This window comes from Schistocerca americana, chromosome 2, assembly GCF_021461395.2.
Source record: "Schistocerca americana isolate TAMUIC-IGC-003095 chromosome 2, iqSchAmer2.1, whole genome shotgun sequence".
NCBI classification, from domain to species: Eukaryota; Metazoa; Arthropoda; class Insecta; order Orthoptera; family Acrididae; genus Schistocerca; species Schistocerca americana.
The window spans coordinates 1,094,771,964-1,094,795,984 of NC_060120.1; the positions used below are offsets into that span (position 1 = coordinate 1,094,771,964).

General features: G+C 39.7%; 1 protein-coding gene across 1 annotated transcript in view; it reads left to right on the forward strand.

Moving 5' to 3' along the window:
• Positions 1 to 24,021, forward strand: part of LOC124596499 (putative E3 ubiquitin-protein ligase UNKL) — a 268,521-nt gene that overhangs the window by 72,814 nt on the left and 171,686 nt on the right. The window lies entirely within an intron of this gene.

Sequence of the window (24,021 nt, forward strand, 5' to 3'; positions counted from 1 at the left end):
CTGCAAGGTTCGCAGGAGAGCTTCTGTAAAGTTTGGAAGGTAGGAGACGAGGTACTGGCAGAAGTAAAGCTGTGAGTACCGGACGTGAGTCGTGCTTCGGTAGCTCAGTTGGTAGACCACTTGCCCGCGAAAGGCAAAGGTCCCGAGTTCGAGTCTCGGTCGGGCACACAGTTTTAATCTGCCAGGAAGTTTCATATCAGCGCACACTCCGCTGCAGAGTGAAAATCTCATTCTTATACTCGCCTGTTCGCGTCCAATTGTACTTTTTATTTTTTTAAACTACATTTTGGCCCTCGTCTAAAGTTACGAGTGTGATTGAACATCGAAGATGATTCGCTTCACATTCTACCCACCAGCAATAACAGGTACTTCCAGAAACAATTCCGCAGGACGGCTCGTGGCTGCGTCACGATCATAACAGCTTACGCTCGAGCGTTTCCTCGCGCTGCAGCGGTGAACGGCCACCGGCCAGACGCCACCCGCCGCCTGAAATCCGGCGCCGCCCATGTGAACACGGCGCCACGCTGTCAGTGTATGTATCATCTGTCATTTTTGAATTTGAAGTTCTAGTTATCATCATGCAGTTAAGCATTGGATTTTGCATACCTGAAAATCGTTAACTACGGTCAAGCATAGTAAAATTGAGTCGCAAGTGGAAAAAACGTGTAATGTCTGCAATACAATATTTACTTTTGGTATAACAGAGGGGTGAGTGCAGAGGAGGCAGCTAGAAAGATTTGAACTGTGTGTGGAGCGAGTGCTTTTGGGAAAAATACACTAGAAAAAGATATTTTTGTTTTAATAAAGATCTTTCTGGCATGAATGATTTTCCACGTTAAGGAAGTCTCAAATGCTGATACATGTGATGGATTACCATTTAACCATCATTCGACATTTGCATTCAACGGGCAAAGTTCAGAAGTCTGGTGTAGAAGTACTGCACGCTCAAATTCGAAACAACAAAAATCAACGGAGTGACTATTCTTGAACATCATCAGGTCTCTCATTGAGCATTCCTATGCAGTACTGTTAGTGGTGACAAGTTATGATGCCTTTATCGTTAACTTCCTAAGAAGAAATGAAAGGCTGAGCCCCACCAAAAGACGTAAACTGGTAGTGTGAACATATTTTACACCTGATAGCTCCAAAAATGTGTTTTGGGCTACGAATTCTGCCCCAAGGGGTGTGTGCATCACAGCTGGAATTTGTTGCCAACAACTGAAACACCTTTCGGTCGCAGTGTAAGAAAATCGACTGACAAAACTACATCACCTGTGCTACTGCATGACAACGCACTCTGTTGATTTGAGAAACAGAACTTTCGAGGAGATTGACAGCAAAGTCGTCTCTCAGGCAATTGATAGGGAAGTTCCCTCTCAAGTACTTGTCCTTCTCATCATATACTCGTAAAATTTTACCTTTCCCGCTGTCGATTGATCAACCGTCAAGGCAATTCATTTCTAGACGAAAATACTCTTTAAACTACACTACTTTAATGACATCGTTATAACCAGTAGGTTTCTGCAGTACACTACTTTAGCATTATCAGATTGTTTTAGATGTCGTGAAAGAAAATTCTGCTGTTGATTAATTTCTCTTTGATGATTACTGTTGCGTTCAGTAAACTAATGGACAGAAACATCACGTCGGCAGTCTATCTTAATAAAGCATTACTTATCTGTAAGACGATTGAGCCTATTTCAACACGAGTTAGTAGGATATTACTGACTTTTGACTTCGAAAAGGTCTGTATTTACTTCCTGTCCTGCATCATTCGCAAGTATTATGAAAATGTGGCAGTTCATAGATAAAATTATGTATTCACATTAATAAAAAATATGTCAGCAGAAAACAAAACTGGTACTATGAATTTTGCAGTACTGTAAGGTTGTCGCTTTAACACTAAGGGTTACTAAAAGTAGAATGACGAATTTTGCTCGAGCGTTGTCTTACGATTCCCTTATTGAATTTGTATCTGCCTGCTTGTAGCTCTGCTACAAAGGAATTAAAAATCTGGCTTTCAGCGAGTCTCGAAAGGCGAACGAAAGCAGCTTGCACCTGGTAGCTAAGCTAATTACCTGGGAAGTGTTTTTTTCCTAAAGTGGGTGGACATCCTTTTGAGGTTGAAGTGTTGGCAAATGTCAGTCAGACGTGTGCCATTGGTGTAAGTGTTTCTGTGTGTTGAATTTGTACCAGTGTTTTTCTTTTTTTTTTTTTTTTTTTTTTTTTTTTTTTTTTTTTTTTTTTTTTTAGGTTTTTTCTGTCCCAAATAGCGAGTTGAAGTCTCCTGTTAGTATTTTCACGTCATCTTGGTGACTTTTGCTCATAGTTTTTTCGAGTGTGCTCCAGAATGTTTCGACATTTTCGGTGTTTTCTTATTTTAGATGTGGGTGGGGGCATGTGCATTGATGAGTGTATATTTTTAATTGGGGCTCTTAGTGAGCATAGTCATATACGTCAATTGTTGATGGGTGCGATTTCTTTGATAGAGTTGATGATAGATCTGTGTTTGAGAAATGCCATGCTGAAGATTGGTGCACATTTCGCTACGTTTTGTTGTGTTTTGCTCTTGAAGATGCGATGGTTTCCGTAATGCAAGGTTTCATTGTCAGTTAGTCACGGTTCTTGAAAAGCAAGGATGAGAATTGTTCGTCGGTCGATTTCTTATGTGAGATTATTTAGTTTTTGTGTTTGGATCAATGTACCGATGTTTAGTTTTCAATTGCATGTTTTCTGCTTGTAGGGAAATTTACCAGAGATATCCGATATTCTGTGCCATGCTACCCTGGACTCCCCAGAATCCGAAAATCCAGCTGCTGTCTGTCGACGGGCGGATTGTGTACCACCTGGGGTAACGTTGATTTTGCTTGCACAGTTCATGTTTGCCTGTGTTTCATTGGTTTGGCCTGGGTGATACCAGGACCAGACAGAACCAGAAGGTGTTGAAGCTTTTGGAAGCAAACATTTTCACCCGAGCTCATTGAGCTAACAGACGGTGACCAGAGTACCGGTGATTTTCACTCAGACGTGTCTGGATTTTGGGTTCAACGGATTGAGTAGCTGTTCAGGATTGTGTTAGTATTTGGTTCACCCCAAGTGTTTGATTTCTTTGGTACCACCCATATGGGGGAGGTTTTCCCCTATCCGCCACATGGGATTATTATTGTTATTATTATTGTTATTATCATTATGATGTCACCAGCAAATCTGATATGGTGTATCTTCCCACCACTGAAATAGATGTGTATTGTTCGATTCAGTATTTCTATCACATAAATATGGGTTATAGTTACGTTACATTGCTGCTAGTAGACATATTTCTCACTTTTTCTTAGACAATTGCTAAATGTTACTCCATCAAAGGAATTACATGCCCAGCATTGTTGCAACACAGACGTTCAAATTATCTGATGCAGTTTCGTTTCGATACCAGATCGTTCTAATCGGATTCAGCCAGTCAGTCTTAATGTGGATATCTGACTATGGCTCTCATCATATGATAGACAGGGTAAACCACATTCTTAATCGGACTGTTGAATCTAGATCATTTATCTATGACAGGGCCTGAATTATTAAACACTATGGAAAATACTAATACAATGTGCTCATCACAAATACGTTCTTTAAATATAAATGTATGAAGTAACGAGATAACAGTTTATTTAGAGGTGCAGAGCCCCATCCATCACAGCAGAGCAGTGCAAGATAGGTTTCAGGGCCAAGAGAGGATAAACATCAACCAGATAGAGAATATATGGACAGAGGTAACAAGGTCATTGCCATCTGGACCTACAAATGCAAGTGACCTTTGGACGAATATAGAAAACTTCTGTCTGTAAACCATCACTATCGACGACTTAATGAAATCAATGCCCCTACGCCTTCGAGAAATCTTATGTAATGACGGTGAGTGGGTTCGTTACTAAAAGTTTACTCATCCACAAAACCCGTGGACAATTATCTGATAATCGGTCAAGCTTTGCTTTGTCGCAGCTCTTTAGCATACAAGTCCATTTACTTTCAGTCTCCTCCTTACAATTCTTGCAATGCACGGTTATTGAAAAATCCCATCCACTCGACCCCGACTGAGGAATTGACTGGTGCATGCGTTGTTCAACACACATTACTTGTCACCCTCCCTGGAATCAATGACTGTGTGTGTGTGTTTTCGTGTTCACGCACAATCTGAATCAATACTATTAACATTAGAGAGACAACCAACAATAAATATTGCATCAAATATGACTGTAAAGGATTTTAATGCTATAGGAAGTTACAAACTGAATTTTTACCCAACCCACGACCTGCGTATTACGTTAAGTAAGGAAGATGTATTAACTCCATGATATCATTAGGAGAGACAGTGAGCTCTTGTTGTCGCGGCTCGAGATAAGTGCATCGATTAGCAGCGCCCAATGCCACAGCGATTTGTTTATGTTGGCTGAGCGTGGATACTGCAGCAGTCGCTTCACCATAAACAGAAAGAAATCACCTTGGCTCTGACTGCAGTGAGAGGACATCGCTGCCTGCATGTTCTAATAGTAACCAACGTGAGACTCTACTCACAGGTGCCATGGAGGAACTGCAGAGGGTATCATGTCATTAGTCATCAGAATATTTACCAGTGATGAAATGTCCACTCTATTTGAATCACAAAACAATGGGAACTTTCTCACAAAGTAATGTGAGATGATACCAAAATTTATCTAAGACGCAAAAATTAACTGCAGAGCTTTCGTGCACGCAGTAGTAGCACACAAGGAAATATTATGTCTTGGAATCATATTTTTCATTTCCTCTTCTCATATCAATGCCCTTGTTTTAGTCTGAAGTGAGAAAATAAACACTAAAAACTTAAGTTCCTAAGAAGCATATAAGTCATTTCCTCTTCTCATATCATAGCTTTTGTTTTAGTATGAAGCAAAAAAAATAAACAGTTTAGGGTTCTGAAGCACAATATGACACCAGATTCTTATTGTAGGCGCTATCGGAAAAGCAAAAAGGAGGGAGCTGTCCATTCTTTTGTCCAACAGTCTGTTTCCTTTCGTGCATTACTACCGCTCGAAGATTCTTATTTAATGACTTACGGGCATCAAGTTCTTCATGACTTACGGGCATCAAGTTCTTCAGCAGAATAAGCATTGTTATTGTGCTAATTACGGTATGGGAAAAATGCAACAAAGACGAGTTCCCTTAGAGCAGTGATGATATTTGCACATGTCTGTATTCAGCAATGACTGCCAGCTGCCACAACACTTCACAGAATCCATGCGGCAGGCAACATAACTGTGCGTGCACTTCAGATGTCATTCAGTAAGATGTCAGGAGATGGACGGAAACGTCAAATTAATGTCACTTTCAGAGTTGTATTCAATCCAGAATGAGGTGTTATTAAGGTAGTTGAGCATTCTAACAATTACACTTTGATAATTCCCATATAAGTATTCCGATAGCCAAAAGTACCCGCTGTGTAAAACCATTGGGAACTGCATTAATATCAAACTGCGAGAACTTGAGCCATCATGGACTCTTCTCTTCGCTGGGTGACCTATTACTGTTATTTAGGATTCTCTCCATCCTAGGCGTGCAAATGGAATTGACAATCGTGAGACGCTTTCCGCTATTCTTGACAAACATCAGCAACTTGTAATCGCTGTGAGTTACAACTGTGTGATGATAATCGTACAGGTTTTCAGTGGGTGTGGTGGTGTTATGCTATCAAACTGCTTACAGTAACATTAATGGTGGCGCACATAATTTAGCGCTGACTACCTACTTCAGTAAAGATAGTGTGGTGGCGTCGTCGCTTCTCTATATTTGGCATCAGCTTGAGTAATCCGATTTAACAAACATAGTACTCCATTCGTGAGCTGCTAATGTTACAGTAAGACTACAGAGATCATCGTGCGAGTATTACATTAATTATGCAGTGAATTGCTTAACAAATATTACCCTCAGCTATTCAGCTGGATGACTCATTACACAGATACTCTACGTTGCACTTGGTTAAGTGATCAGTTTGCTGCAATCTTGCTTCTACTGTTCATAAATACTTGTATACTGACCATTTGTTATTTGACTAAATATGCGCTACAGTCTGATTCACATGAATATGACATGGGTTAGCGCCATCACACAGCAATGACAAAGGGCTGGATGCCACTGAAGTCCCGTTACATTGATGGCAAGACAAATGTTCACAAATCACCTCTAGAGCCTCAAAAAACAATTGCATCTTAAATATTGAAGGACTGACATCCACACTGTCAGAGCGCGTTGAAATGCAGAACAACAGCAGATGAAAATTTGTGACCGACCGGGATTCGAACCTGGACCTCCTGCTTACTAGACAGACGTGCTGACCACTGCACTATTTTTTATTTTTTTTTTTTTATTTTTAAAGTTTGAGAAGAGTTTCAGCACCAGGTAGGCGGAGGCAAAGAGGACAGGGGTCGAAGATCCGAGGCCTGGCCACAATGCCTCCCCTATACCTGTCACTGAGTAGCTGCATTATTCCCATGTATTCCATGTTTGTTTCCATATATGCCTTAAATTGTAGAACAAAATTGAAGTAGTAATTAAGGTAAAATAAATTACAGATTGTCGCCTCCAATGGCGTGCATTCCATGTAGAACATAACTTATAATAGTCCAAAGGGTGACAGAAAAATACATAACAAACATTCATTCAGAAACGTATTCACAATTTAAGTTTTTATGTACTAGATGCATACGAGGTCTGTGAGAAAGCCATATATTTTTCCACAAATGAAAGAAATTTCGGAGCCGGAGGAGTTTTACCAAATTAGAACTGTTCTGACTTTAGAACCAATGTAAAAGAAGATTCCAGGAATAAAAAAAGTGAAAGAATAGTATTCTGCTTCTAATCAATAAAACTGTCCATCTCTTTGTGGCCCATATAATGCAATAGACAAAAAATTTTGAAACCTTTCCTTATATTTGTTATTCTTCTTCAGCTTAAAATGTTCTTCCGCAATATAAAACATGTACTTTTCTAAGTTAGAAGTTTTGTTTGCTAACACATAAAACACAAACTGTCCCAGAATCCACGAAAAACTGTTATTCTTTGCGGACGGGTAACATTTCCAGTTGGGTTGTAAAGCTTCAGTTATCCGTATATGACTTTCTGCGGTTCTGTTGATAGTGCTAATTTCTTCCTATTCCAGTTCCAAATTCTGATACTCTTTTCACATAAGAAAATGTGCACTACAGTTTCTACAAGCTGACATTTGTCGCAGTATGGAGGTGGTCTGAATTTGATTTTCCATAATCGTTCCACTGCGGGTATGGTTTCGTTTACAACGTCGTAACGTACGGCACTGACTCTAGTTCGTAGAATTTTACTGTTGATACTTTTCCGGATGTTCATCCAATTTTTGTAGGTTAATTTACCTGAATTGGGTTGTAAAGACGATGCCTGGTAATATAATCATAGACTGTTCTAGTGTTAGTTTGTGCTGGTGGGTCTTATACAGATGCAATCGACATAGTACTTTCGGACGTAATCTAGGCTTGCACCTATATGTGCTACATTAACAGGAGCGTTCCTATCCCCAGGATCTAATGAGAGGAACAGAAGTTTCTTGATGCCTGTCTTAGTGGCATGTATTACTATAAAAGCATGAATGCGTCACATCTAGATTTAATGTATTTAATTCCAAGTCCTCTGTTTTGCCTCTGCAAAGTCGCCGTGTGGAAGGATACTTTGAAGATGTTTTGTTTCCACACATACCAACACACTGCAGCTAGTATTTTGTGTGCGAAGACCTGCGGTATCGGTAAGACTGCTGCAACATGATACATTTTGCTAAGTATGTATCTATTTACAAACTGAACTTTCTGCAGTCAGTCTAATGATCGCATGTCATGGTCCTTCAGCAAGGCTCCGATGACATTAAGTTTCCGCTCTCAATTGTTCATAGCCTTCACTTGGGATTCGCTCTTAACCACAATCAGAGTTGGAATCTCTCTTCAGTTACATCTAACCAGTGCGTACCTATTGCACTATTGTAAGAACTGAGATGCAGTATTTTGGATTTAAATTTTTGTAAATTTGTGGTAAGATCTTATGGGACCAAGCTGCTTAGCTCATCGGTCCCTAAGCTTACACACTACTTAATCTAACTTAAACTAACTTAACGCTATGGACAACACACACACCCGTGCTGGAGGGAGGACCCAAACCTCCGACAGTGGGCACTATCGGGACACAGCAGCCAAACTCTCTGCAGCACCTATCTACACATGCTTCTCATCAGATGCAAATTCACATCTTTGCCGCATACCACATGTGTGGTACCTATCTCACCACCCCACCCCCCCACCCCCCCTCACCCCCACCCCCACCCCCAATCCATTATCCGTTATTCCACACTGTATTCCCACGAGGGTTTGGACGATGACGTGTGTCTAGCACTGAAAACTTTCAATGACCCATCGAGACCTGAATAATTATACAGGATGTTTCAGGAGGAATAGTAAATATTGTAAGAGGTGGTAGTATAGACAAATTGCAGAAAAAATGCCATATAACATGTGTCCAATTTTTATTGAGTACATACATATGGGTTCGTTGCATTTTTGTTTCGTATGTTGGTCCTTATAGGACCCAGTTGTCTACACTTCCTTGAAAATGAGCTTCCAGCATTATTGGAAGAGGTTCTTTTGGCTACAAGAATTCATATGTTACTCCAGCATGGCGGGGCTCCTGCACATTCTAGTTGTCAGGTGACACGTTATTCAAGCCTAACATTTCGCGGAAGATGGACCAGTAGATATGGGCACTTTTCTTGGCCACCAAGGTTCCCGGACCTTATCTCTTTGGATTTTTGCCTGCATGGATGGTTAAAGGTGAAGTCTACAAAGAAAAAGTAAACCCAAGAGCCAATTTGATCATTCGGATTATGAATACTGCAGCCCTCATAAAACAACGCAAAGACAACCTCAGAAGAGCTACACGTGGAGTTTTCAAGTGAAGTCAAATGTGCATTGAAGTTGGTGGGGGAATTTTTGAAAATCAACTTTTAACGTCCTCATTTGCCTTTCCTTTGAGTTTGTTAGATTTGCGTACTAACAGCTGTATCTCTGTACTCAATAAAAAGTGGACACATTTATTTGGAATTTTTTTTATGCAATTGGTCTGTACTACCAGCTGCTAAAATATCTACTATTCCTCCTGAAACTCGCTGAATATGGATATATGTGTGGTGTCTGTTCTTTCGGACATGTTCGAAAGAACACACACACACACACACACACACACACACACACACACACACACACACATACATATATATTTTTATCTTAAGTGCTATTCGGAAAATGTTTGCAACTTAGTGATAGTGCCGGACTGGAGCTGCATCAACCTACTCATTTTACTAGGTATAGTTGTAATTTTCTGAACAATTCCTGTTTAATAAGTGACAGCGACAGTGTCTCTCATCGTTTACTTTGTCGGAAACCTGCTTCTTTCTGCCCTAGCCTATACTACAGCAATGAGTGATTGCTCACATTCTTGGTACATCACTGGACGTGCTACTGCAACTGTAGCCAAAGATTCAAATCCCACTGGAAAAGTATGTTTCAAGTCAGATGGTTTTGCTCCTCCCCTGCCGTCATTGAAAACGATCACAACGAAATTAAGTGTAGGAATTCTATGAAACCCTTGAGTTCATACTGCGGTGCTGTGCAGATGAAAAAGTAGTTTTTCACAATTATCAGATGACAGATGAAATTTTTCAGATTCCACTAATTATGACTGCATTATTAATTGTTGGTTCACAGGCACTTTTCTGCCACTTATTGTAACTGTTTTTAGAATGTTAGAGCTCTAAGAATAGAATCATCAAATTTTTGCCATATGGAATATACGAATTCACCTTAAGTCTTCACGTTTCAAGCAAAGGCAGAATATCCGTCAGAAAAGCTGACAACAAAAAGCCAGGCCGTGCCTGTCTTCTCGCGGATGTGCCAATTACAGTGATCTCAATAACAATATTGTATAGCAAAGATACGTTGCCAGCTCAACCACTGGAGAAGCTCCAAAACTGTGAATCGCTTCTGGTGAATACGCTTTCTAGGTTTCAGTCCGATTAAGACAGTAAAACACAAATAATTGTCCCAGTTATTAATTTATGACATTTAGTTTGCACTCAGTGTATCAATTTATTGCAAGTATTTACACTCTAGTCCCTGAACCTAGTTACAAAAATGTGAATAAGACTCATTGACATATAATGAGAATATTGCGGCCCTTGCCACCCACAACTTTGAGATGAAGCTATAGTCGCATCTGAGGTCACTCACAGAACACATCAGCTGGTAACCTTCCTGGCAGTATAACTGAAACTTGGCAACAGCGCAGAATATATTTGGCAACTCTGTGTCCGACGAGTTACTTCCTTGATGGCACAGAACTATCCTGCTAAATCCACTTGATATTATCGTGTCATTTCAATTGAATACTGCGACTAATTTTCTCTTGAGATGTGACATAAGGATATCAGTTACTGCTTTTGAGTCAACGAAAGTGGTTCCACGGAGGAAATAGAACTGCTCTCGTCTCTTACATTGCGAATTATCTGCCATAGCGGCTACTGAGCCAATAAGTACGTCAAAGACACCGCAGCTGTTCGCTAGCTCCTAGGTTATGTGCTTGAGTGTCAGGTGCACGCTGCCTCTGTTCGCCTTTCGATACTCGCAGAAAGCCAGATATTTAATTTCTTTGTGGGAGAGCTACAAGCAGGCAGATAAAAATTCAATGAGGGAATCGTAAGACAACACTTGAGCATAATTCGTCTTGCTACTTTTAGTTTAGATTAGATTAGATTTACTTTCATTCCAATTGATCCGTAGTGAGGAGGTCCTCCAGAATGTAGAACATGTCAGAAAAACAACAATACAAGACAAATATTTACAACTCAAACAATTAAGCTAATGTACCATTCTACAGGTCCCAAGTGGTATGATCGGCATTTTTTAACGAACACTATATGAAAGAATAATTTTAAAAATAATAGTGCACTGAATTTAAAATAAAAATGTATGTTTTTTTATTTATTTATAAGGTTATAAACCCCCCTCCATGAACCATGGACCTAGCTGTTGGTGGGGAGGCTTGCACGCCTCAGCGATACAGATAGCTGTACCGTAGGTGCAACCACAACGGAGGGGTATCTGTCGAGAGGCCAGACAAACGTGTGGTTCCTGAAGAGGGGCAGCAGCCTTTTCAGTAGCTGCAAGGGCAACAGTCTGGATGATAGACTGATCTGGCCTTGTAACAATAACCAAAACGGCCTTGCTGTGCTGGTACTGCGAATGGCTGAAAGCAAGGGGAAACTGCAGCCGTAATTTTTCCTGAGGGCATGCAGCTTTACTGTATGATTAAATGATGATGGCGTCCTCTTGGGTAAAATATTCCGGAGGTAAAATAGTCCCCCATTCGGATTTCCGGGCGGGGACTACTCAAGAGGATGTCGTTATCAGGAGAAAGAAAACTGGCGTTCTACGGATCGGAGACTTCTGGTCAGGTGACTACAGGGTTATAAACACGAAATCAAATAGGGGTAATGCAGGAGTAGGTTTAATAATGAATAGGAAAATAGGAATGCGGGGAAGCTACTACAAACAGCATAGTGAACGCATTATTGTGGCCAAGATAGATACGAAGCCCACACCTACTACAGTAGTACAAGTTTATATGCCAACTAGCTCTGCAGATGACGAAGAAATTGAAGAAATGTATGATGAAATAAAAGAAATTGTTCAGATTGTGAAGGGAGATCAAAATTTAATAGTCATGGGTGACTGGAATTCGAGTGTAGGAAAAGGGAGAGAAGGAAACATAGTAGGTGAATATGGATTGGGGCTAAGAAATGAAAGAGGAAGCCGTCTGGTAGAATTTTGCACAGAGCACAACATAATCATAGCTAACACTTGATTTAAGAATCATGAAAGAAGGTTGTATACATGTAAGAACCCTGGAGATACTAAAAGGTATCAGATAGATTATATAATGGTAAGACAGAGATTTAGGAACCAGGTTTTAAATTGTAAGACATTTCCAGGGGCAGATGTGGACTCTGACCACAATCTATTGGTTATGAACTGTAGATTAAAACTGAAGAAACTGCAAAAAGAAGGGAACGTAAGGAGATGGGACCTGGATAAACTGAAAGAACCAGAGGTTGTACAGAGTTTCAGGGAGAGCATAAGGGAACAATTGACAGGAATGGGGGAAAGAAATACAGTAGAAGAAGAATGGGTAGCTTTGAGGGATGAAGTAGTGAAGGCAGCAGAGGATCAAGTAGGTAAAAAGACGAGGGCTAGTAGAAATCCTTGGGTAACAGAAGAAATATTGAATTTAATTGATGAAAGGAGAAAATATAAAAATGCAGTAAATGAAGCAGGCAAAAAGGAATACAAACGTCTCAAAAATGAGATCGACAGGAAGTGCAAAATGCCTAAGCAGGGATGGCTAGAGGCCAAATGTAAGGATGTAGAGGCCTATCTCACTAGGGGTAAGATAGATACTGCCTACAGGAAAATTAAAGAGACCTTTGGAGATAAGAGAACGACTTGTATGAATATCAAGAGCTCAGATGGAAACCCAGTTCTAAGCAAAGAAGGGAAAGCAGAAAGGTGGAAGGAGTATATAGAGGGTCTATACAAGGGCGATGTACTTGAGGACAATATTATGGAAATGTAAGAGGATGTAGATGAAGATGAACTGGGAGATATGATACTGCGTGAAGAGTTTGACAGAGCACTGAAAGACCTGAGTCGAAACAAGGCCCCCGGAGTAGACAACATTCCATTGGAACTACTGACAGCCTTGGGAGAGCCAGTCCTGACAAAACTCTACCATCTGGTGAGCAAGATGTATGAAACAGGCGAAATACCCTCAGACTTCAAGAAGAATATAATAATTCCAATCCCAAAGAAAGCAGGTGTTGACAGATGTGAAAATTACCGAACAATCGGTTTAATAAGCTGCAGCTGCAAAATACTAACACAAATTCTTTACAGACGAATGGAAAAACTAGTAGAAGCCAACCTCGGGGAAGATCAGTGTGAATTCCATAGAAACACTGGAACACGTGAGGCAATACTGACCTTACGACTTATCTTAGAAGAAAGATTAAGGAAAGGCAAACCTACGTTTGTAGCATTTGTAGACTTAGAGAAAGCTTTTGACAATGTTGGCTGGAATACTCTCTTTCAAATTCTAAAGGTGGCAGGGGTAAAATACAGGGAGCGAAAGGCTATTTACAATTTGTACAGAAACCAGATGGCAGTTATAAGAGTCGAGGGGCATGAAAGGGAAGCAGTGGTTGGGAAGGGAGTAAGACAGGGTTGTAGCCTCTCCCCGATGTTGTTCAATCTGTATATTGAGCAAGCAGTAAAGGAAACAAAACAAAAATTCGGAGTAGGTATTAAAATTCATGGAGAAGAAATAAAAACTTTGAGGTTCGCCAATGACATTGTAATTCTGTCAGAGACAGCAAAGGACTTGGAAGAGCAGTTGAACGGAATGGACAGTGTCTTGAAAGGAGGATATAAGATGAACATCAACAAAAGCGAAACAAGGATAATGGAATGTAGTCTAATTAAGTCGGGTGATGCTGAGGGAATTAGATTAGGAAATGAGACACTTAAAGTAGTAAAGGAGTTTTGCTATTTGGGGAGCAAAATAACTGATGATGGTCGAAGTAGAGAGGATATAAAATGTCGACTGGCAATGGCAAGGAAAGCGTTTCTCAAGAAGAGAAATTTGTTAACATCGAGTATAGATTTAAGAGTCAGGAAGTTGTTTCTGAAAGTGTTTGTATGGAGTGTAGCCATGTACGGAAGTGAAACATGGACGATAAATAGTTTGGACAAGAAGAGAATAGCAGCTTTCGAAATGTGGTATTACAGAGGAATGCTGAAGATTAGATGGGTAAATCACATAACTAATGAGGAAGTATTGAATAGGATTGAGGAGAAGAGAAGTTTGTGGCACAACGTGACCAGAAGAAGGGATCGGTTGGTAGGACATGTTCTGAGGCATTAAGGGATCACCAATTTAGTATTGGAGGGCAGCGTGGAGGGTAAGAATCGTAGAGGGAGACCAAGAGATGAATACACTAAGCAGATTCAGAAGGATGTAGGTTGCAGTAGGTACTGGGAGATGAAAAAGCTTGCACAGGATAGAGTAGCGTGGAGAGCTGCATCAAACCAGTTTCAGGACTGAAGACCACAAAAAACAACAAACAAGGTTATAAACAGGTAATACAACTACTATAATACTTACTTACAATGAACGCATTACTGCACTGAAATTGTGCAGAAGTTACACACACACACAAATCAGTTGGTTCTACTGAGAAATTCATCAATGGAGTAGAAGAAGTTGGCCACCAATAAATCCTTTAGGTTTCTCTTAAACTGAATTTCATTGGTAGTTAATCTTTTTATAGCTGCTGGCGAGTTATTGGAAATGCGTGTTCCTGAATAATGCACACCTTTTTGTACAAGACTAAGTGACTTTAAATCCTTGTGAAGATTATTCTCATTTCTAGTATTGATGCCATGAATTGAGCTGTTGGTTTGAAAAAGTGATATATTTTTAATGACAAATTTCATTAAAGAATAGATATATTGGGAAGCAGTAGTTAGTATTCCTAGTTCCCTAAACAGGCTTCTGCAGGATGTTCTTGAGTTCAAACCACATATAACTCTTACTGCACGTTTTTGTGCCCGGAAAACTTTAGCTTGGCTTGATGAATTACCCCAAAAAATAATCCCATACGACATTATGGAATGAAAGTAAGCATAGTATGCCAGCTTTTTCATTTTTATATTCCCTATGTCCGACACAATTGGCATTGCAAATAGAGATTTGTTATGACGCTTCAGCACTTCTGTGGTGTGCTTTTCCCAGTTGAATTTATTATCAAGCTGTAATCCCGAGAATTTAACACCGTCCGCTTCTTCTATCTGCTTGTAATCATATGTCAGGCATATGATCGTGGAACACTCCTTACAGGTTCTGAACTGCATGTAGTGTGTTTTTTCAAAGTTTAGTGACAAGGAATTAGCTAGGAACCAGTGATTAATGTCCACAAACCCTTAGTGTCAGAGCGAAAACCTTATGGTACTACTAAACTCGTAATGCCACTTTTGTTTTCTGCCGACATTTTTTGTTGTTGTGAATACATAATTTTATCTATGAACTGCCACATTTTCATAATATTTGCGAATGATGCAGGACATGAAGTAAATACAGACCTTTTCGAAGTCAAAAGTCAGTAATATCCTACTAACTCGTGTTGAAATAGGCTCAATCGTCTTACAGATAAGTAATGCTTTATTAAGATAGACTGCCGACGTGATGTTTCTGTCTATTAGTTTACTGAACGCAACAGTAATCATCAAAGAGAAATTAATCAACGGCAGAATTTTCTTTCACGACATCTAAAACAATCTGATAATGCTAAAGTAGTGTACTGCAGAAACCTACTGGTTATAACGATGTCATTAAAGTAGTGTAGTTTAAAGAGTATTTTCGTCTAGAAATGAATTGCCTTGACGGTTGATCAATCGACAGCGGGAAAGGTAAAATTTTACGAGTATATGATGAGAAGGACAAGTACTTGAGAGGGAACTTCCCTATCAATTGCCTGAGAGACGACTTTGCTGTCAATCTCCTCGAAAGTTCTGTTTCTCAAATCAACAGAGTGCGTTGTCATGCAGTAGCACAGGTGATGTAGTTTTGTCAGTCGATTTTCTTACACTGTGACCGAAAGGTGTTTCAGTTGTTGGCAACAAATTCCAGCTGTGATGCACACACCCCTTGGGGTCAGAATTCGTAGCCCAAAACACATTTTTGGAACTATCAGGTGTAAAATATGTTCACACTACCAGTTTACGTCTTTTGGTGGGGCTCAGCCTTTCATTTCTTCTTAGGAAGTTAACGATAAAGGCATCATAACTTGTCACCACTGACGGTACTGCATAGGAATGCTCAATGAGCGACCTGATGATGTTCAATAATAGTCACTCCGTTGATTTTTGTTGTTTCGAATTAGAGCTTGCAGTACTTCTACACCAGACTTCTGAACTTTGCCTGTTGAATGTAAATGTCGAATGATGATTAAATGGTAATCCATCACATATATCAGCATTTTTAGACTTCCTTAATGTGGAAAATCATTCATGCCAGAAAGATACTTGTTGAAACAACAATATCTTTTTCTAGCGTATTTTTCCCAAAAGCACTCGCTCCACACACAGTTCAAATCTTTCTAGCTGCCTCCTCTGCATTCACCCCTCCGTTATACCAAATGGAAATATTGTGTTGCTCATATTACACCTTTTTCCACTTGCAACTCAATTTTATAATGCTTAATCGTAGTTCATGGTTTTCAGGTATACAAAATCCAATGCTCAACTGTAAAATGATAACCAGAACTTCAAATTCGAAAATGACAGTTGATTTATACACTGACATCGTCGCACTGTGTTCACCTGAGCGGCGCTGAATTTCTGGCGGCAGGTGGCGTCTGGCCGGTGGCCGTTCGCCGCTGCAGCGCGAGGAAACGCTCGAGCGTAAGCTGTTATGATAGCGACGCAGCCACGAGCTGTCCTACAGAATTGTTTCCGGAAGTACTTGTTGTTGTTGGTGGGTAGAATGTGAAGCGAATTATCTTCGATGTTCAATCACACTCATAACTTTAGACAAGGGCTGAAATGTGGTTAAAAATGGAGGCGGTGGGGGGGGGGGGGGGGGGGGGGGCAGCAGTTGAACACGAACAGGTGACCATAAGTTTAGAATGCACGACGGTTACCACTAGACCACAGGCCCGCACAATCGGAAGACATCTAGAAAGTAGACAACACTTCCACCTGACACTTCCGCATCTTACAGTGTTTCCAGATTGTGCAGATTGCTGGACTTGGTTTTGTCAGGGGCATTCAGTTTTATTGGCCACCTTAAGTGAACGGTTCAGGCTTAGTTTCTGTGGCGGCTGGACAGCGGTTAGTTTTTATGTCTAAGACTGTACATTGCATACATCTCCTCCTCCTCCTCCTACCCCTCTCCTCATTCCCCTCTGACCACCTCCTCCTCTCCCCCCTCTAACCATCCCTTCCTCCCCCTTCTCTCTGTCCATCTCGCCCTCCCCCACCACCTCTCTCTGTTCATCTACTCTACCCCTTCTCTCTGTCCATCTCCCATGTCACCCCACTTTCACCCCCACCCTCCAATGGGAGGTAGTACTTACCCCTATAGTACTTCTTTACGTACAGTAAGTAGTATGTGTACCAAGTTGGTCGAAATTGATCCATTGGATTAGGACAACATATGTAACATACATACATCCGTTGTCATATTATATACAAATTCTGCATTTGAACATTATGAAACACCTTGAAGAAAATGATCTATTGACATACAGTCAACATGGTTTCAGAAAATATCATTATTGTGATACATAGCTGGGTCTTTACTCATAAGAGTAATGAATACTATTCTCAGAGGATCTCAAATTGATTTCATATTCCTAGATTTCCAGAAGTCATTCCACACCGTTCCTCAGAAACGGTTTCTAATCGAATCTAAAGAGTATCATCTTAGTTCGTGCGACTACATTCGTGATTTCCTGTCTGAAGGGTTACAGTTCATAGTAACTGACAGAAAGTCAGCGAATGAAACAGAAGCGATATCTGATGTTCCCCAATGAAGTGTTACAGTTCTGCTGTTCCTAATCCATGTAAATGCTTTAGGATACAATTGGAGCATCACTCTGTAGATTGTTTGCAGATGATGCTGTCCATCTACTAAAGAGACTGCCCACACTATGCTTGTCTGTCCTCTTCTGGAGTAGTGCTGCCCTGAATGGGAGAGTTTCACAGATGCGATTCAAGAGTTGGAGTTTCTATCATTAAAACAAAGGTGTTTTTTGTCGCAGTGTGATCTTGTAATGAAATTTCAATTACTAACTTTTCCTCCAAATGTGAAAATATTTTGTTGAGTCCCAAATATATAGGGAGATCACAGAGCGTGCACGGAAAGATGTAGATGTTTGTTTTTCACATCAGATTTGAGAACGGATAATCTGAAAGTGGTGTAGTTCACTCCCTGTCAATCACTTGCATATGAATAACAGAGCAGTCGTGTAGATAAGGTTTGAGCAGTCGTGTAGATAAGGTTGGAGTAGTAGTTGTAGATAAGGTTCGAGTAGTCGTTGTGGATAAGGTTCGAGTAGTCGTTGTGGATAAGGTTCGAGTAGTCGTTGTAGATAAGGTTCGAGTAGTCGTTGTAGATAAGGTTCGAGTAGTCGTTGTAGATAAGGTTCGAGTAGTCGTCGTAGATAAGGTTCGAGTAGTCGTCGTAGATAAGGTTCGAGTAGTCGTCGTAGATAAGGTTCGAGTAGTCGTCGTAGATAAGGTTCGAGTAGTCGTCGTAGATAAGGTTCGAGTAGTCGTCGTAGATAAGGTTCGAGTAGTCGTCGTAGATAAGGTTCGAGTAGTCGTCGTAGATAAGGTTCGAGTAGTCGTCGTAGATAAGGTTCGAGTAGTCGTCGTAGATAAGGTTCGAGTAGTCGTCGTAGATAAGGTTCGAGTAGTCGTCGTAGATAAGGTTCGAGTAGTCGTCGTAGATAAGGTTCGAGTAGTCGTCGTAGATAAGGTTCGAGTAGTCGTCGTAGATAAGGTTCGAGTAGTCGTCGTAGATAAGGTTCGAGTAGTCGTCGTAGATAAGGTTCGAGTAGTCGTCGTAGATAAGGTTCGAGTAGTCGTCGTAGATAAGGTTCGAGTAGTCGTCGTAGATAAGGTTCGAGTAGTCGCCGTAGATAAGGTTCGAGTAGTCGCCGTAGATAAGGTTCGAGTAGTCGCCGTAGATAAGGTTCGAGTAGTCGTCGTAGATAAGGTTCGAGTAGTCGTCGTAGATAAGGTTCGAGTAGTCGTCGTAGATAAGGTTCGAGTAGTCGTCGTAGATAAGCTTCGAGTAGTCGTCGTAGATACGGTTCGAGTAGTCGTCGTAGATACGGTTCGAGTAGTCATGTAGATGTAGGTGAACCTACTTACAGTATTTGAGGTTTAGTCTCTCTCTCTCTCTCTCTCTCTCTCTCTCTCTCTCTCTCTCTCTCTCTCTCTCTCTGCCATTCTAACTACATCCTAGTAACTGGTCTCTTCTTTTAGTCAAGTTGAGCCAAAGACTTCTTTTTCTCTGTACTTTGATTCAGTATCTCTTCATTAGTTATTAGATGTACCCATCTGATCTCGTGTAGCACCAGATTTCAAAAGCTTCTATTCTCTTCTTGTCTGATCTGTTTATTGGTCACGTTTCACTTATGTTCGAGGGTACACTGTATACAATTACCTTCTGGAAAGACTTCCTAACACTTAAGTTTACATTTCAAGTTAACAAATTGTGTTTTTAAGAACTCTTTTTTTTTCTTTTCATTGCTAGTCTGCATTTTAAATCATATCTACTTTGGCCATTGTCAGATATTTTGCTGCAAAATAACAAAATACAACAACTGGTTTTAGTGTCTCATTTGATAGTATAATTCTATGAGTGAGTGTCACCTGATTCAACTACAGTCTGTTACCCATCTTTTACTCTTATTGATGATCTTCGTACAACCTTCTATCGAGGTGACTTCCGTTCCATTCAAGTGATTTCTTCCAAATCCTTTGTCATGTCCAATAGAATTTCATCATAGGAAAACTTCAAAGTTTTTGTTTTTATCCCTGAACTTTAATTCCATTTCCAAATTTCTCGTACCATAGTTAAATTCAGTATCTATTGCGTTATCCACAGATTTCTACTAGAACTTGTCTTTTTGCCTATTTCATTCTCAGTTGCCTTCAGTGTTTCATTCGTCAAAGCTACCCATTCATCTTCTGTTGTTTCCGTTCCCGTGTTTCAATCAATCATTGCCTAACACTCTGTTTGAAACTCTGATCAAATTCTCATACTTTCTTTTTATCCAGGTCCCATTTCCTTAATTTCATATTTCTCTGCAATTCCTTCAGTTTTAATCTGCAGTTCATAATCAACATACAGACGAAGTCCACATCTGCCCCCTGCAAATATCTTAAAATTTAAAATCTGGTTTCAGCATCTCTGTCTTACCATTGTGCAATATGTCTGAAACCTTCCACTTTCTGCTGTTCTCTTCCATGCATGCAAATTTATTTTGTTATTCATAGACCATGTAAAATGATTAAATTGTGCTCTGTGCAAAATTCCACTAGGGTCTACCTCTTTTGTTGCTGTACCCTCTCCATCTCCCTCTCCCCTTGCCCCTGTCCATGTTCTCCTAAAATTTTCCTATTTATTCCTTTCCTGCTACCAAACTTCACTCTCTGTCACAATTACAACAGTTGAATAATTTTATTTATCTCATCGCACATTCTTCCGGTCTCTTCATCTGCAGAGCTTGTTGGTGTTTAAACTTGTACTACTGTGGTGGATGTTATCTTCGTATCTATCTTCATAATATCTGTTTTCATTGTAATGATGTATTCGTTATGCTGTTTATAGAAGCTTATCTACTCTCCTGCATTCGTATTCATTGTTAGACCTACTCATCCTATTTCATTTTGTGTTAATAACACTGTACTGATTGGACCAAGAGCACTGTTCTTCCTGCCACAACAGCACTTGACTATTCCTCACTATATCTAGCTTAAGTCTATCCATCTCTCTCCTTAAATTCTCTAATGTGCCACCTTGATTGAGGGATACAGCATTCTCTGTTACAGCCCATAGGACAGCAGGTTTGTTCCTCTAGAAAACAACTACTTCTGAGTAGTTCCACCTGGAGATTCAAATGGGGAATTATTTCAACTCCAGAATATTTTACCAAAGAGGATATGATAATCATTAAGCCATACGAAAGAGCTGCATGTGCACATATTAACAAACAAATACATCCCTACATGAGAATAGTGATGTTGTTATGATCAAATCTGAACATAGTTCATCATCTAACTCGTAACTAGTACAAATCGGTTATTGTGGCTATTAACTGCACAAACTATCAAGAGCCCTAAATATTCGACAGATATGATGTAAGACTGTTGTAAAGAAAAGATATTATGCCAAACAAGCCACAGAAGGAAAATAACTAGTGATGGGAGTTCTGCAAAATCTTTACAAAATCAGATTGTAGTCAGAAAGGACGAAATGTGACAGCCTTCTTAATTGGACCAAGAGAGGTGGCACAGTGATTAGCACACTGGACTCACATTTGGGAGGACGACGGTTCAAACTCGCGTCCAGCCATCTTGATTTAGGTTTTCTGCGATTTCCCTTAATCGTTTTAGGCAAGTGCTGGGATGGTTTCTTTGAAAGGTCACGGCTGACTTCCTTCCCCGTCCTTCTGTAATCCGATGAGACCGACGACCTTGCTCTTTGGTCCCCTCTCCCAAATCAAGCAACCAATCTTCTTGATTGGCCTCACACAAAGATACGACACAGTCGTGTGCTGGAGTTCAGAGTGACTATTGCTGGTGGGTTCAATGTTTTGTTGTCAGACTCTGACCGTTACACGTTTTTAGTTCCCCGCCCAGATTTTGTGTGGCATCGAGTGATAACATTCTCTGGTGTGGTGACAGAAGTGATTGATATTCTTCTCCTCCCCCTCACACTCTCATTATAGCAATTTGTACATTGTTACATACAGCAAATTTGCCAATTATAATTAGAAAAATTATCAGCAATTGCAAAAAAATATCATCATCCAGTAGCTACAAGTGAAATACATTGAATGTGGTACCAAATCAACCACAATTCTTCTGTTTCTAAGGAAATATCTTTGAAATGCACTGCATAAACAGTGTTGATTACATTTTAGTTAATTGCACATGAATTACTCCATCCCAAATCTTCCTAACATGTTTCTTGTTTCAAAGATACTGTACGTATGTTATTTTTTGGTGTCGCTTACATTATTTTGTTGTTTGGAACTGAATAGTTCTAATTATAAAGAAACAGATTGATTGTACATGTTCCTAACAATGGATGGATGTAATATCGACAAGTATTTTGACATATTATTGAAAATTACTTTTCAGAGTTCGAAATGTGAAATTACTTACATGGGTTCAACCTAATGATATAATAATTAATCAAGCAACCTGAATTAGCTGTAGTGTCATGTGAAAGAGGAGGTAAATTAGTTCACGGAATCATATGAAGAATGAGCTAAGTTCCAGTGTCCCTCAGTTACACTGGACTCATTTGTTCTTTTGTCAGGAGGATTTCCTGTTAGCTTTACCAGTAGCTCATTATCTCTATCAGAAATTTCATCCTGCTAGTGTGCTGATCCTCATTGTTCTTAACCATTATGTCAGATTCTGACCTCAAAGTATTCTGTGATCTGTGAAAAGTGTTTATGTTTGATAAAATTTATAATTTGTGTATGATTGATAAAATTTATGATCGCTGTTACTTTTAAATACTGTGTTGCAACTTCTAAGTTAGCCATACAGTTAAACCCTGTTTTTTCTTCGTACGTGAACTTTGTCTTCTCTGCATCTTCTTCTGCATTGGCAGCTGCGAACCTTTCTTCTCTTACCTCAACTTTCTAACAGTAATAAAAAGCGTGTCCTTAGAAATCTGATTATATTGATCTCCCCTTTACCAGATGGTAACCTTCATAAACTGTGACATTACACATGTACTGTTTGACATGAATAACAACTTTTTTAGCTCATGTTACAGATAAAATATATCTTCTAGTTTCCTCTTTTGTTTTTGACATATTATCATGGTACTCATATTCCATGGGGCACTGTACATGTCCGAGCCTGGGGAACATAGGGTGGAGTAAACTGCCAAACTGCCAGGCACCACAAAGAATAGACGAGTTGCAAACATTGTCCTGCCTCACAGATGTGCTGCATCCATCCAGACACGTGTACCTGCAAAAATATGAAATAAACTTACGAACACTATGTGAATCTAAATCACTTAAGTAGTAAAATAAATTCTGCAAATGTCACGACCATCATTCATCCATCAGGTAGGTGATGACACACATGTCACTTTCCCCAAACTGATATGCTTTACCACAGTGAGCCACTCCAAAAATACCAATGGATGCCTGATGTGTAGTTGACTTACAGGTGCACTTGAATACTTTGAGTTGCCTTGATAACAATTTAAAATGTTAAAAGTGCATCCAATTGCTTCTTTGTATCACAGTGCTTTTATATAAATTGGAGGTGACTCATTGGTAGTTTTGTATCCATGCCTCTTTAGACTGGATAGACCATAAGTGTCTGGCATTGTTGAAGTTCTGAAGTGCCTGATGTCACTATAAAACTGTGTCATATAGTCAGTAGATTTTTATGTTGAATTGGAGAGAGGAGTTGCCACTGAAACCCAACACTTAAAACTAAAACTTTATTGCATGAACATAGTGGTTTGTGGAATAGTGTCTCTGAGAACAGAGGAGGAGGAGGGGGGAGGGGGAGGGGGTGCATAAAGTAAAATATATAATGGAAACTGATTAAAAAATTGCTGCTTAAATAATTAAAAAAGAAATTTTGAAAGAAATTGGTAAGGTTTTTTTTTTTTTTTTTTTTTTTTTTTTTTTTTTTTTTTTTTTTTTTTTTTTTTTTTGCTCGGCGGAACTCGTAATATGTCCGCCTGTTATTGCTTATAGAGACAAACAGAAGATTAATCGATTGAAGAGCATATCTCTCCTTGTTTGTTTGTATGCCAATATTCTCTAGGGTACAAAATTATTAGAAAAGAATGAGAGGGGGGGGGGGGGGGGAATTATATGATTCTATACATTGTATAGCTTAACTTCCCATTGAAGGGTCAATACTCCTATATTTTATTTTACAGGCAGTTGAAGTATTTAAAATAGTACAGAATTTTGGTGACAAGAAAGTCACAGGATTTCCCAGAACTTATAAATATTAAATTACCGATGTCGACAGGATGTGGGGCTAAAGATTTATACCTGAATGGTGCTACCTAGTGGCTCTTAACTCC